Source organism: Camelus dromedarius, chromosome 5, assembly GCF_036321535.1.
Source record: "Camelus dromedarius isolate mCamDro1 chromosome 5, mCamDro1.pat, whole genome shotgun sequence".
In the NCBI taxonomy this organism is placed as follows: Eukaryota; Metazoa; Chordata; class Mammalia; order Artiodactyla; family Camelidae; genus Camelus; species Camelus dromedarius.
The window spans coordinates 18,726,447-18,737,519 of record NC_087440.1 but is presented as its reverse complement, the minus strand read 5'-3'; the positions used below and the strand labels follow the sequence as shown (position 1 = coordinate 18,737,519).

The 11,073-nt window shown below is 41.5% G+C and overlaps 1 long non-coding RNA gene across 1 annotated transcript in view; it reads left to right on the top strand.

Annotated features, from left to right (window-relative positions):
* The first annotated feature begins 6,135 nt into the window (after positions 1-6,135).
* The window catches only part of LOC135321277 (uncharacterized), a 226,441-nt gene continuing 221,503 nt past the window's right edge, over positions 6,136-11,073 (top strand). The window contains exon 1 of the long non-coding RNA XR_010380857.1: positions 6,136-6,303. This is a non-coding gene — a long non-coding RNA (uncharacterized LOC135321277). The remainder of the gene's footprint in view (positions 6,304-11,073) is intronic.

The following is an 11,073-nucleotide window of genomic DNA, read 5'->3' as shown; positions in this document are numbered from 1 at the left end:
AGGTCTTCAAGACTTTTTCCTTGTCTTTGGTTTTCATCAAGTTGATTATCATGTATGTAATTAAAAGAAAATTTTTCCTGCTTTGATTTCTCTGAGGTTTCTGTACCCATGGTTTGTTGCCTTCATTAATTTTGTAAAATTCTCTGCTGTTATTCTTCAAATGTTTCTTCTTTCCTTCCTCACTCTTACTTCTCCTGTTGAGGACTCCAGTTTTACATATTTTAAGATATTTGATATTTTCCCACACATCTTGGATTCTCTGTGCTCTGTTCCCTCTTTTTTCCTGTTTGCTTTTCCATTTGGATACTTTGTATTCAGTTTTACATATTATTATATGTCCAGTTTGCACATAAAACCATTGAAGAAATTCTTTTCTAATATTGTATTTTTATTGCTAGCGTTTCTTTTGATTTTTAAAATAATTTCCATATTTCTCCCCTAATTTCCCCATTTGTTCATGCATGATGTCCACATTTTCTACCAGTTACTTTAGTATATTACTAGTAGTTACTTAAAGTTTACATTTAATAGTTCCTCCAGCTGAGTTCTCCCTGGGCTTGGTTCTGTTGACTACTTTTATCCCTTGACAATGTGTGAATGTGTTTCTTTTTTGTGTGTCTTATACTTTTAAAAATTAGATCTTGGACATTACGTATACAATAGTGAGCCTGAGGAAAACAGAACTTATGCTTGAAAACAGGTAGTTCTCTTATGTTGTCATGCTTTTAGTGTGAGGTGGTTGAGTTAATCTAGTTAATAGACTTTTCTGAGGTTGCCTTAATAGTTCTCATCCGTCTACCGCAGACCTCAGATTCCTTCAGCGCTAGGCTGCTGGTGAGCCCTGTGATCTGTGTGAGCCCTGAGGCTGCGGCAGGATGTTCCCCAGATTCCAGTCCTCTCTCAGCTTCCGCTGGCCTTGCATGCCTGTGCTACTGAGAGGCCTCTCTCCCCGCTCCTGCACCTTCTCAGAGGCGAACTGCTGTTACCTAGTTCTCATTGCTGGGCTTAAGATAGGGCAGGATTCAGGGTTGTTGTTGTTGTTGGCTTGTTTTTCGTTTTATTTTTAAATATCTTACCCTTTAAAACCTGGAAATTTACAATGGTAACATTTTCCTTTCGAGATTCTTTAATCTTGGGAAAGTATCTTCCCTTTCAGGTAGTCTAACCCTAGGATCTCATGTATATTCAGGAAGTGTCTAGGGTACATGCCCAGTTATACCAAGATTCTCATCACTTGCTATGACATATAAAATGATTTCTTTAGATTTATATCACAACTGCTTTATGGACTACTACTTTCTTATTGGCCAAAGTATGGAGTATCAGTTTCCTTAACTTTTTGAAAGATGAGATAGCAGGGCAAGTCATGCACTAAGTCTTTCTAATTCTTTCTGGAAGGGCACAGAGTTTAAATAATAAATGGAGAGATAAATTTTTCGAAGCTCTGCTTTTAGTAGAAAATGACTTCCAAGGAGGTAGGCTTTGATAATGTCAAACAGGCTTGGTTTAAAATCTTGGTTAGCTATGTCATTTTCAGCAATTTAATTACTCTGAGTCTCAGCCTACCATCTGAGAAATAGAGACAATTATATTTATTCTTTTTTTGGCAGCCAGTATTTATTAGATACTTTCTAAGTTGCAGAAATTGTTTTAGATTCTGGGGACACAGCAATGACTAAACAGACAAAAACTCAGCCCTCAAGGAGCTTATCTTCTGTACTCACATAGAGGGCTTACAAAGATTAGATGAGACTTATTGTAAATTTCCTAGTTTGGAGCTTACACTTGGTAGTTGCTCTGTGAACATTGGTTCCCTTCTGCCTCATTTTAATAGATGTTTCCTATCACTTCCAAAATTGATACCTTTAATTTGTTTAGCTGTTTGGCATTATTATTTCAGGAGTCAGTGGTTTCCCAAGCAACAACAGCCTAGGCAATATAATTAAGGCATAAATCAGTGCACATTTTTGTCCTGACTCACAGCAGTGCTAGCAGAATCTACTGTCTTTGTTTCCAAATGCCTCCAACCTCATCCGGAGAGTCACCCGCAGAGCCCCTAGGTGCCTGTCTCTCCTGGCTAGCTCACAGCATTTCTGCCATCTGTGGCTCCCTTTCCATGACCTAGTGCCATGTTCTTCCCTACCCTAAAAACGTCTCACTTGACATTATCCACATTGGGATGGTAGTAACTTTGCTCTATTTGTGGTTAAATTCAGAGGGTAATATTCTCCCTGCACCTTTAGCTTTTTGAAACTAGGGCATGAGATGGACAGACCTTACATTTTCAGTTCCCTTCAGTGACCTTAGCATTTTTACCTTTTTTTCCCCTGAAAAGTACAACTACTGTTTTGTTGACTCAGGATTCCTTCCCTGCTCTTAGATACACAACCTTCTTCTTTTGGAAGTGCCTAATTCATCATTCGCATGGCTTTGATCTTTGTGTGTATGGCCTCCCATGTCTTTACATGTCCTAAGTTCCTGGTCCCCAGACAATCTAGGGTGGCTAACTTTTAAATCCCAGTACTGTGCATACCTGGTCACAGTTACTAGGTCCAGGTTTGGCTGCAAAATTCAAGACTTCTAAGATTCAAGATTCTGGATTTTTGAAGGTAAAACTGAAAAAGCTTGAATCCCTTTACAGTAGTGAAGTTGTGGGATTGATTGAAAGTCTTGCCTTCCCTCATTCAATACAACGTTGAGGGGTTAATTGAAGGGTATTTTTTCCCCCTAATTACTGGGAAGTCTTAACCCTTGTCTTGGTAAGTCTGTTAAGGCAAATTACCATAGACTGATGGGTTTATAAACAACAGACATTTATTTCTCACAGTCTGGCAGCTGGAAGTCTGAGATTAGGGGGCCAGAATGGTCAGATTCTCCTGAGGGCGTCTTTCAGGTTGCAGACTGCAGACTTCTCATCATATCCTTATATGGAAGAGAGACAGCTAGCTTATTCTCTGGCCTCTTCTTATAAGGCCACTGATCCCATTCATGAAGGTGCCACCCTCAGGACCTAATTACCTCCCAAGGCCACACTGGAATTAGGGCTTCAGCATATGAATTTAGGGAGAGACACAAACCTTCGGTTCATTGTAACCTCTGATATACAGGAAAACATGCCTGGAAAAACATTTGTAGATCTATCTGATTCATTGTAGATCTGCAACTGAGGTTCTTGCTGCTTACTTCTTGCTCTTTAGAATATCCTATGAGAAAATTAGGGCAGATGCAATCTTGTACAATTTCAGTTTCTCTCTTTCTTTCTCTCTCTTTCACACACACATACATATGCACAATGAGATTCAAAGTGGCAAAATGCTTTGTCTGGTGTCATGCAAGTAGAATATTGCAAAGCCAAAATTATAACTCAAGATTCATGATTTTAAGTTTTGTGTTCTTTCCATTGGTTTATAAGGACTCCTTATAATTTTTATAGTCTGTGTTAGAAAAATAATATCCAGATATGTTGCCTGATGTTGCCTCAAAATTGTATCAGTTTTGTTATCTCATCATTTTTTTAAATGCTACCTAAGTTCTTCCTTAGGGTTTTCCTCCTTTGGCTTCCAGATTTCCCTGCACATTTCTTGATCCTATGTGTTGCTCCTCATCTATCTTTTACCAACCCTTGGCATTTCTTGGAGGTTCCATCTCCTTTTTGTTCTTATGTTACTGGTTCTTACTGACTACAAACCCGGGTATGTAGGTGCCTAAGGTCTTCAGGTTATTCTTGGGCTGTTTCGAGGTTGTGTGTCCCTGCAACAGAGGATCGTATTAAGGAGAAAGAATCTAGGTTTTCCATAGCATTCAAGAGAGAAGGTACAGAAAGGGGAGTAGGAAAGTTGGCACAGAAAAGCCAGAACAGTCCTGTTCTTCGTGCAGAAGGCAGGCTTGTGTGATGCTAAGTAGCAGTCACTCCCTGTTCTCACTCTGCTCACTGGCCTGTTCTGCTAGATGCGTGGTGTTGATGAAGTCAGGTTGCAGATATCATACCCACATAACCATCTTCCCTCCACTTCAGGGCCACAGACACCTCAACCCAAGACAGACCCAGGATGGTTTAAGCAAAGACGGAATGGTGTCAATAGTAAAGGAGAGAATGGCTTTTTCACTCACTGAACATCAGGGGGCTCCTTCTTTATATGAAAATATTCTTTTTTTTCCTTTTTCTATTTCCCCTGAGGAAACAAGGGGAGCCCTCTATCTTGCCCTGGGAGATAGGGGGAGCAAATAGGGGGGGCCTTCTGTCTCTCACGGGGAGATATGGTGAGGCTCCATCAACTGTTGATGGATAGAAGAAACACTGTATCTCTGAATGGATGATAAGGGCTTCCTTCCTTACCCGGTCAGAAGATGGGGGCAGCCCTCTACCTGTGGCCAGGTGATAGGAGCAGCCATCTGCCACTGGCCAGAGATAGGAGCTATAAGAAAATATTCTTGAATGAAAGAATGTTCTGTGCAAGTACTGAAATGGTCAGCTTGGTGGTTTCAAAATAGGTCCTAAAATTCTTTAATGTCTTTCCCTCACTTCTAGATGTGGAGCTTAGTTACCCTTCCCCTTGAGTTGGGGCTGGACTTTGTGACTTGCTTCTGACACTAGAATATGGTAGAAGTGATGGTGTATGATGTCTGAAATTGGGACATAACAGTCATAGTGACTTCCTCTTGTTCTCTTTCTTTGATTATCCACCTTGGGGAGAGCCTGTTTCCCCATTCAAGCAGCCTGATGGAAAGACCCATGTGGCTAGGAACTGAGGCTTTCTGCCAGTAGTCATATGAGTGAATCATTGAAAGTGGATTGTCCAGCCGCAGTCAAGGCTTCAGATGACTGCAGCGCTCACCGACATCTTGGCTGCAGCTCAGGAGAGTTCTTGAGCCAGACCCAGTTAAGCTGCTCTTGAATTCTTGACTATAGAGACTGTGATAGGAAGTGTGTCTTTTTAAATCCACTAAATTTGGGGAGCAGTTTGTTATACAGCAATAGATGAACTGAATTTGGTCATGTTCAGTTGGACTTGGCCAATGTCCTGGATTTTGAGTTGATGTCATAAAGGGATAAGACTTTTGAGGGGTCTCGGGATGTGACTCCATTTGCATAGGGGAGGGAGGACTGAAGGTAATTTTTGACCAGAGGGCAGCTGTGGAAGTTGTAAAATATGCCCCCAAATTCTTTAATGCTCCTCTCTTCAAAGGTAAGGCCTAAGTTTCTTCCCCCAGCAACAATTAACTGAAACACTTGGCTTCTTCTGGGGTGGATTCAATCTGTCCACTTGCAGGGTCCCTTTGTCCAGAAGGGCCATGCACTTGACCTAATGCTCAGTTGTCCCATCTTGAGGTTCTTACTAATTTTTGAACAAGGAACCCCACATTTAGATTTTTTTCTGGCCCTCACAAATTATGTCGCTATTCCTGAGCTGCTGCTTCTGCCCTAACCTTGAGGCCACTGGACTTTCTTGATAGTCAGCCTTAATTCTATCCCCAGAGCACTTAGGGAGCTCACTTTCTGTGGTCTTTGGGAATATGGGAAGTGGCTACTTATTTCACTTCACCTTAGTTGGAAAAACGATTTTCTTCTGGTCCCTTGAACTATCAGCCCAACTGGTGACCACCGATCTCTGAGATTTTACTTAGTCAATGCCCACAGTCCCCCAAGGTCCTCCCTTAGCTCAGGTGGCACTTCATTTAGCCAAGTCTCGATTCTCCCCATCTCTTCCTTGATCTCTGTTCCTTTATGGGACAACAGAGAATCCAAAACCTGTTATAGCTCTTTCCTTTTTCCCCAGGGATCACCACATCTTTCTTCACTTTCTGGGAAGCCCTTGCTCCAGCTCTGAACCAGATTATTCTTTGATAACATTAGCATTTAACTTAATTACAATTAAGTATTGTTTCTATCCAAGTTGGACACATTCTTTAATCTATAACAATTCTCCTTGGGAGAAGAGACTTAAGTTCTTGTGGGCTAGAGATTCACTCTTTTTGAGAATGTTCAAAGCTTCCCTAATGTGTCAACAAATGGGGTAGTTCCTGAAAATGGTTCTGTTTTTAGCTCCTGAGGAGCCACTCCTTTGAGCAATAGCTCTTAAGGAGGAACTTATAGTGTGAGTGTCTTCCTCACCCTAGTTCAGCATTGTAGGATTTCTTATACGTACTCAGAAATACTGTAAACATCATAAAATCAGAGCTTAGGCTGTTATTTGTCTTCAGCACTTTTTTAGTATGGCTGGTGTAGTTGAAGCGGCAGAATGCCAACTTGGGACCTCTTTGACATCCAGAGCCTGGACTGGAGAACTTGCAGCCATGACTTAGGTTTGTCTGTTTGTTTTTTGGGGGTTGATCCGACTGTATTTGACTTCCTCTTCAGAGCAAGCTAGTTAAAAAATAGGATGTAGTTTTAAAGGTGAGGGTACTTTTTAAACTTGGCTCTCTCACTAAGGTTATTCCCAAACTCCTTTGACAGGGAGATGTCAAGAAGATATCTGGGTACCTACTAGGGAAAAAACCCGAGAGGAACTTGGAGATGAAAGAGGGTCGTGGGCCTCCTTAAGCCATGTAGACTTTGTCCAAATACCCACAAGGGGCAGTCTGGCCTTAGTTAGGTCAACATTTATTCAGGTCCACATATAGGGTAAAACTATTATTTTAGCTATCATAGTGGCAAACGCAGAGATGCATTGTTCACATCCCCCTTCAAGGAAGGACTTACTGCTCAGTTGTAAGGAGTGGTTCATTGGCAGCCTCCTGCTGTTTCCTTCTTCAGATCCACCTCAGCTTTTGAGCCGGACTCCCCTGATGGGCGACATTTCCTTCAGAGTCTCACTAGGTGGGCAGAGAGGTTGTCTAATATGCATTATGGTCCGCCACCTCTCCCTGCTCAACCCTGCCTCCTCACCTTTCTCTTCACAAGTATTACACTTCAGCCTGCATTCTTAACTCTGTCTCAGCATCTCTCTGCTTCGCAGAGGACTCAGCTGACACAGTGGTTCCAGGAGGGCTCGAAGCAAACAGGTGGTAGGATGAGGTTGTGGGCCTGGATCACTCGCTGCCTGGTTGGCAATGAGAACCCTATCCCAGGTGGTATGCAGCGACACCGATAATCTCTGACACACGATGTTGGCCTAATTGCAAAAACTTTCTGTGGTGAATTGAGAGGTGTTCCAAAGCAGTGGTTTAGGCATTTGAAAAGTACAGAGGAAAAAAGAAATCATACAAGGGAAATGGAATTGGCTGGTTGTTATTAAGTTGCATTGGTGCTTATTAGAGGGATAATGAAAAACTGAAGGTGGTTAAAAATTGATAGCTAAGGAGTTCAGAAGACCATTTTGATAACTTAAAATGGAGCTTTTATCTCCAGCACTAGGGAAGAAGAAAAATACCAAAGTCAAGATTAAATAGAGTCCTGAGCTTCAAAGGCAGTTGGTTTTACAGCTGAGGCAGGACTGTTATGACAAGGTCAGGGCCCTGGTTGAGAAAACTATGCCCATCCTGACAGATGGGATGGGGACAGTTTGTTGCCTGTCTCTCTTCAAACTCCCCTGAATTCTCAGAGCTTGCAGAGGGGGTCTGCTTCCCTAGTTAGAGCTTATATACACCTCTTTCATGAGAGAGGCCACTGTAAGCCATTCTCCTGCAAGACCTTCATCCTGCCCCCATCAAAATAAGGCCCCACCTCTTTTCTTGGCTACTAAGCCTACAACAAGGGTTAATTCATAGCATGTCCACGTTGGGGATGTCCTAGGTCTTAGAAGGGAGGACTAGAATTAAAAGACTAGCCAGCATGTGCTAACAGGAGCTAGGGGGAGTGCCCATGGTACTGGATTTTGAGGGTACTTGAGAGTCCAGAACATAAGACTGGATGAAGAAGAGTTTACTAGCTTGGAGGCACTTTAGGACAAAGATTTCCTACCTTGGCAAAAACTCCAGGGCATAGTGCAAACTCACTGCTTGAGTGGCTTCTAGAAGCAAGAGAAAATGATTACCCATGCTGAGTAAATTAGGAATGCCAGCATTCTCATTGCAGACACTGGAGGAAGGAAACCAAAGTCCCAGGGAAGTGGGCATGCTGGAGTGGAGATATTATGTGAGGCCAGAAGATTCACCAGAGGATTATGTTCCACGGGAAGAGGCAAAGGACACTGATCATTTACTAAAGCCACCAAGAAGGCACTTGTAAAAGTTGCACCAGTGTCATTAAGCATTTCAATATTGGCTCCCCTTTGCAGATCAGGCCTTTTGGTAGGAGAAGCTATCATAGAGCTTAATTCTTGTTAGCAATGGGGTTTTCAAGGTACCGTATTCCAGGTTTAGGAATGGTGCTTGGGCACATATACTTTGTAACATAAAAGATTGCCATCTTTGAATGGGCTCTGAAACAAGAAAGGCATCATTTCATCTCCAAGTTGCAGCACAAGCAGGTTGTTGCTTGGGATAGTTGATCCAACAGATCCTATCAGTGTAAGAATAAAAATGCAGACCCCTGAGTTTCTGGAGCAAGGACCTAGTACCTTTTGAAAAACAGCTCTTAGCACCAGTAGGTACCTTGTAAAGACAGAATATTTGTTGATGGGGGCACAAAGTGACCATGAGTCAGGACGTCCCATCATTTGTAAGATCTTGTCGAACCAGCAGATCATAAAGTCAGCCCAGCAGTGTTCCACTGTAAGTGGGAAGTGGTGCATTTAGGAGCTAGAACAAGCAGGACATATGAGTAAGTAGCCCAGATCCCTGTGGTACTCACTAGAGTTGCACCAGCAGCCCTTCCTCACCGCACTTAGGGCGTTTAACACATCGCATCACCCAGAAGCAGAGGCCTAGTAGAGTACTGGAACACTCGCTGAAAGTGCAGCTGAAACACAGGTCGGAGGCAGCACTCCGAGGACGTGGTGTCATCCTCCAGAATGCTCCTCGCACATGTATTAATAGAGCCGTCTATGTGGGGCTCTCTGCCCCTAAAGAAAGAATGCACAGGTCTAGGACCCAATTTAAGAAGATAGATTGAATTGTATTTTTATAATTATGTAAAAGAGGGAGGCTTATTAAGTGAATTAGTGGTTAAAAAGGGTATGTTTCATGAATGAAGGACAACATTTCCCTGATACTTTATTACCTAGAGTGTTACATTTACATGTATGCCTTACATCCCTGGATTATTTACATTTTGCATTCACTTATGGGAATGTTTAATGTACCAAAAGTAACGGAAAAGGGCTTAAAAGTATAATCTTTTGAAACAAATAACATTTTATTTCTTAAAATCTGTTGTATAAGTGAGCTTTTACTGATACCAGGAGTATATGTTCCTGTGCAATCCCTGAATTCGATGAAAAATGAAGACTTTGGTGAAGTGAACACATCACTTCCAGGGCTCCTTTTGGGCCTTTAGGAAACATTAGGCAATGTTTGTGCCACTGGTACACATAGGAAGGCCAAATGTTAGCAGAACTACGAAGAACCAGAATGCCTGAAGATATTAAAGTAGTTTGACTCAGGGTTACATACACATGGACTCCCATTTAAACTTATATTGAAACATCTTTCCTCATGTAGTAAAAGTTAACCTCTGAGTTTTCTTTACAGAATCTTTTAGTGCCTTAGCATTGTTATTTGGGAAATAAATGATCACACACAAACTCAAACTTTGGTGGGACAAGTTGTCGTATCAGTAGGTATATTAAGTAGTAAATACAGAATTAGAGAACACAGAAGGAATATGCAGACTTGGTTGAGTGTACATTGTCCCAAGAACAACCCATTTTTAAAAAATTGAAGAATAGTTAGTTTACAATGTTGTGTCAATTTCTGGTGTACAGCATACAGCATAATGTTTCGATCATACATATACATACATATATTCCTTTTCATATTCTTTTTTATTAGGTTGCTACAAGATGTTTAATATAGTTCCCTATGCTGTACAGTAGAAACTTGTTATGCATCAATTTTACATACAGTAGTTAGTATCTGCAAATCCCAAACTCTCAGTTTATCCCTTCCCACCCACTTCCCCCCTGGCAACCGTAAGTTTGTTCTCTATGTCTGTGAGTCTATTTCTGTTTTGTAAATAAGTTCATTTGTGTCTTTTTTCAGATTCAGCATATAAGTGATATCATATGGTATTTTTCTTACTCTTTCTGGCTTACTTCACTTAGAATGGTGATCTCCAGTTTCATCCATGTTGCAGCAAATGGCATTATCTTATTCTTTTTTATGCCTGGGTAGTATTCTATTATATATATATATATACATACATACATACATACATACATATATATATATGTAATGTATTTACCACAACTTCTTTATCCAGTCATTTGTTGATGGACATTTAGGTTACTTCCAAGTCTTGGCTATTGTAAACAGTGCTGCTATGAACATTGGGGTGCATGTATCTTTTTGAATTAGAGTTCCAACCCATTTCATTGTTGTTGTTGTCTTAACTAGATTCCTGAGGCAATTGATAAATTAATATTTATTGAGTGCTTACCTTGCAAGTCTTTCCCTGTTCCAGGGGCTTTGGAGAACACAGAACTCTAAAAAAAATGTCCTCTGCCTTCAAGTAGCTTATATACTAGCTCAGAGTAAGAGGTATGAATGCATGAAAAAGTTAGTGAACAACACAGCATTATACATGATTAAATGCTAATTCTGTATAAGAGGAGATGAGGGCTTGAGGTACCCTAGCCAGCCGTTGTGGCTGCCGCTCCCTGGTTCCCTTCTAGGTTCAGTGCTCTGCACAGGGCCATTTGATGGCCTTTGTGTGATGTGACTCTTGATTGATTGGATCAGAGGTGGTCATATGGCCCTGAGGCAGCCAGTCAATAGACTAACCAGCTACCTATAATATGGACCGGTGCAAACAACAAAACAACAACAAATCCAGGCAGCTGGGTCTGATTTTGCTGGGAGTTTGCACCAGGAAATAGTGAGAAATGGAACATTGTGAGCTGGGAGCTGAGTCTCATGTTCTTTCCTTCCTTCTCCCCTTGGGAGGTGGGAACAAATGAGTGAAGAAATTCTAAGTCAGCAAAGGCTTTATCACTGAGGAGAGAGATGGAGAGGAAGGGTGAGAAAGCCAGCTGA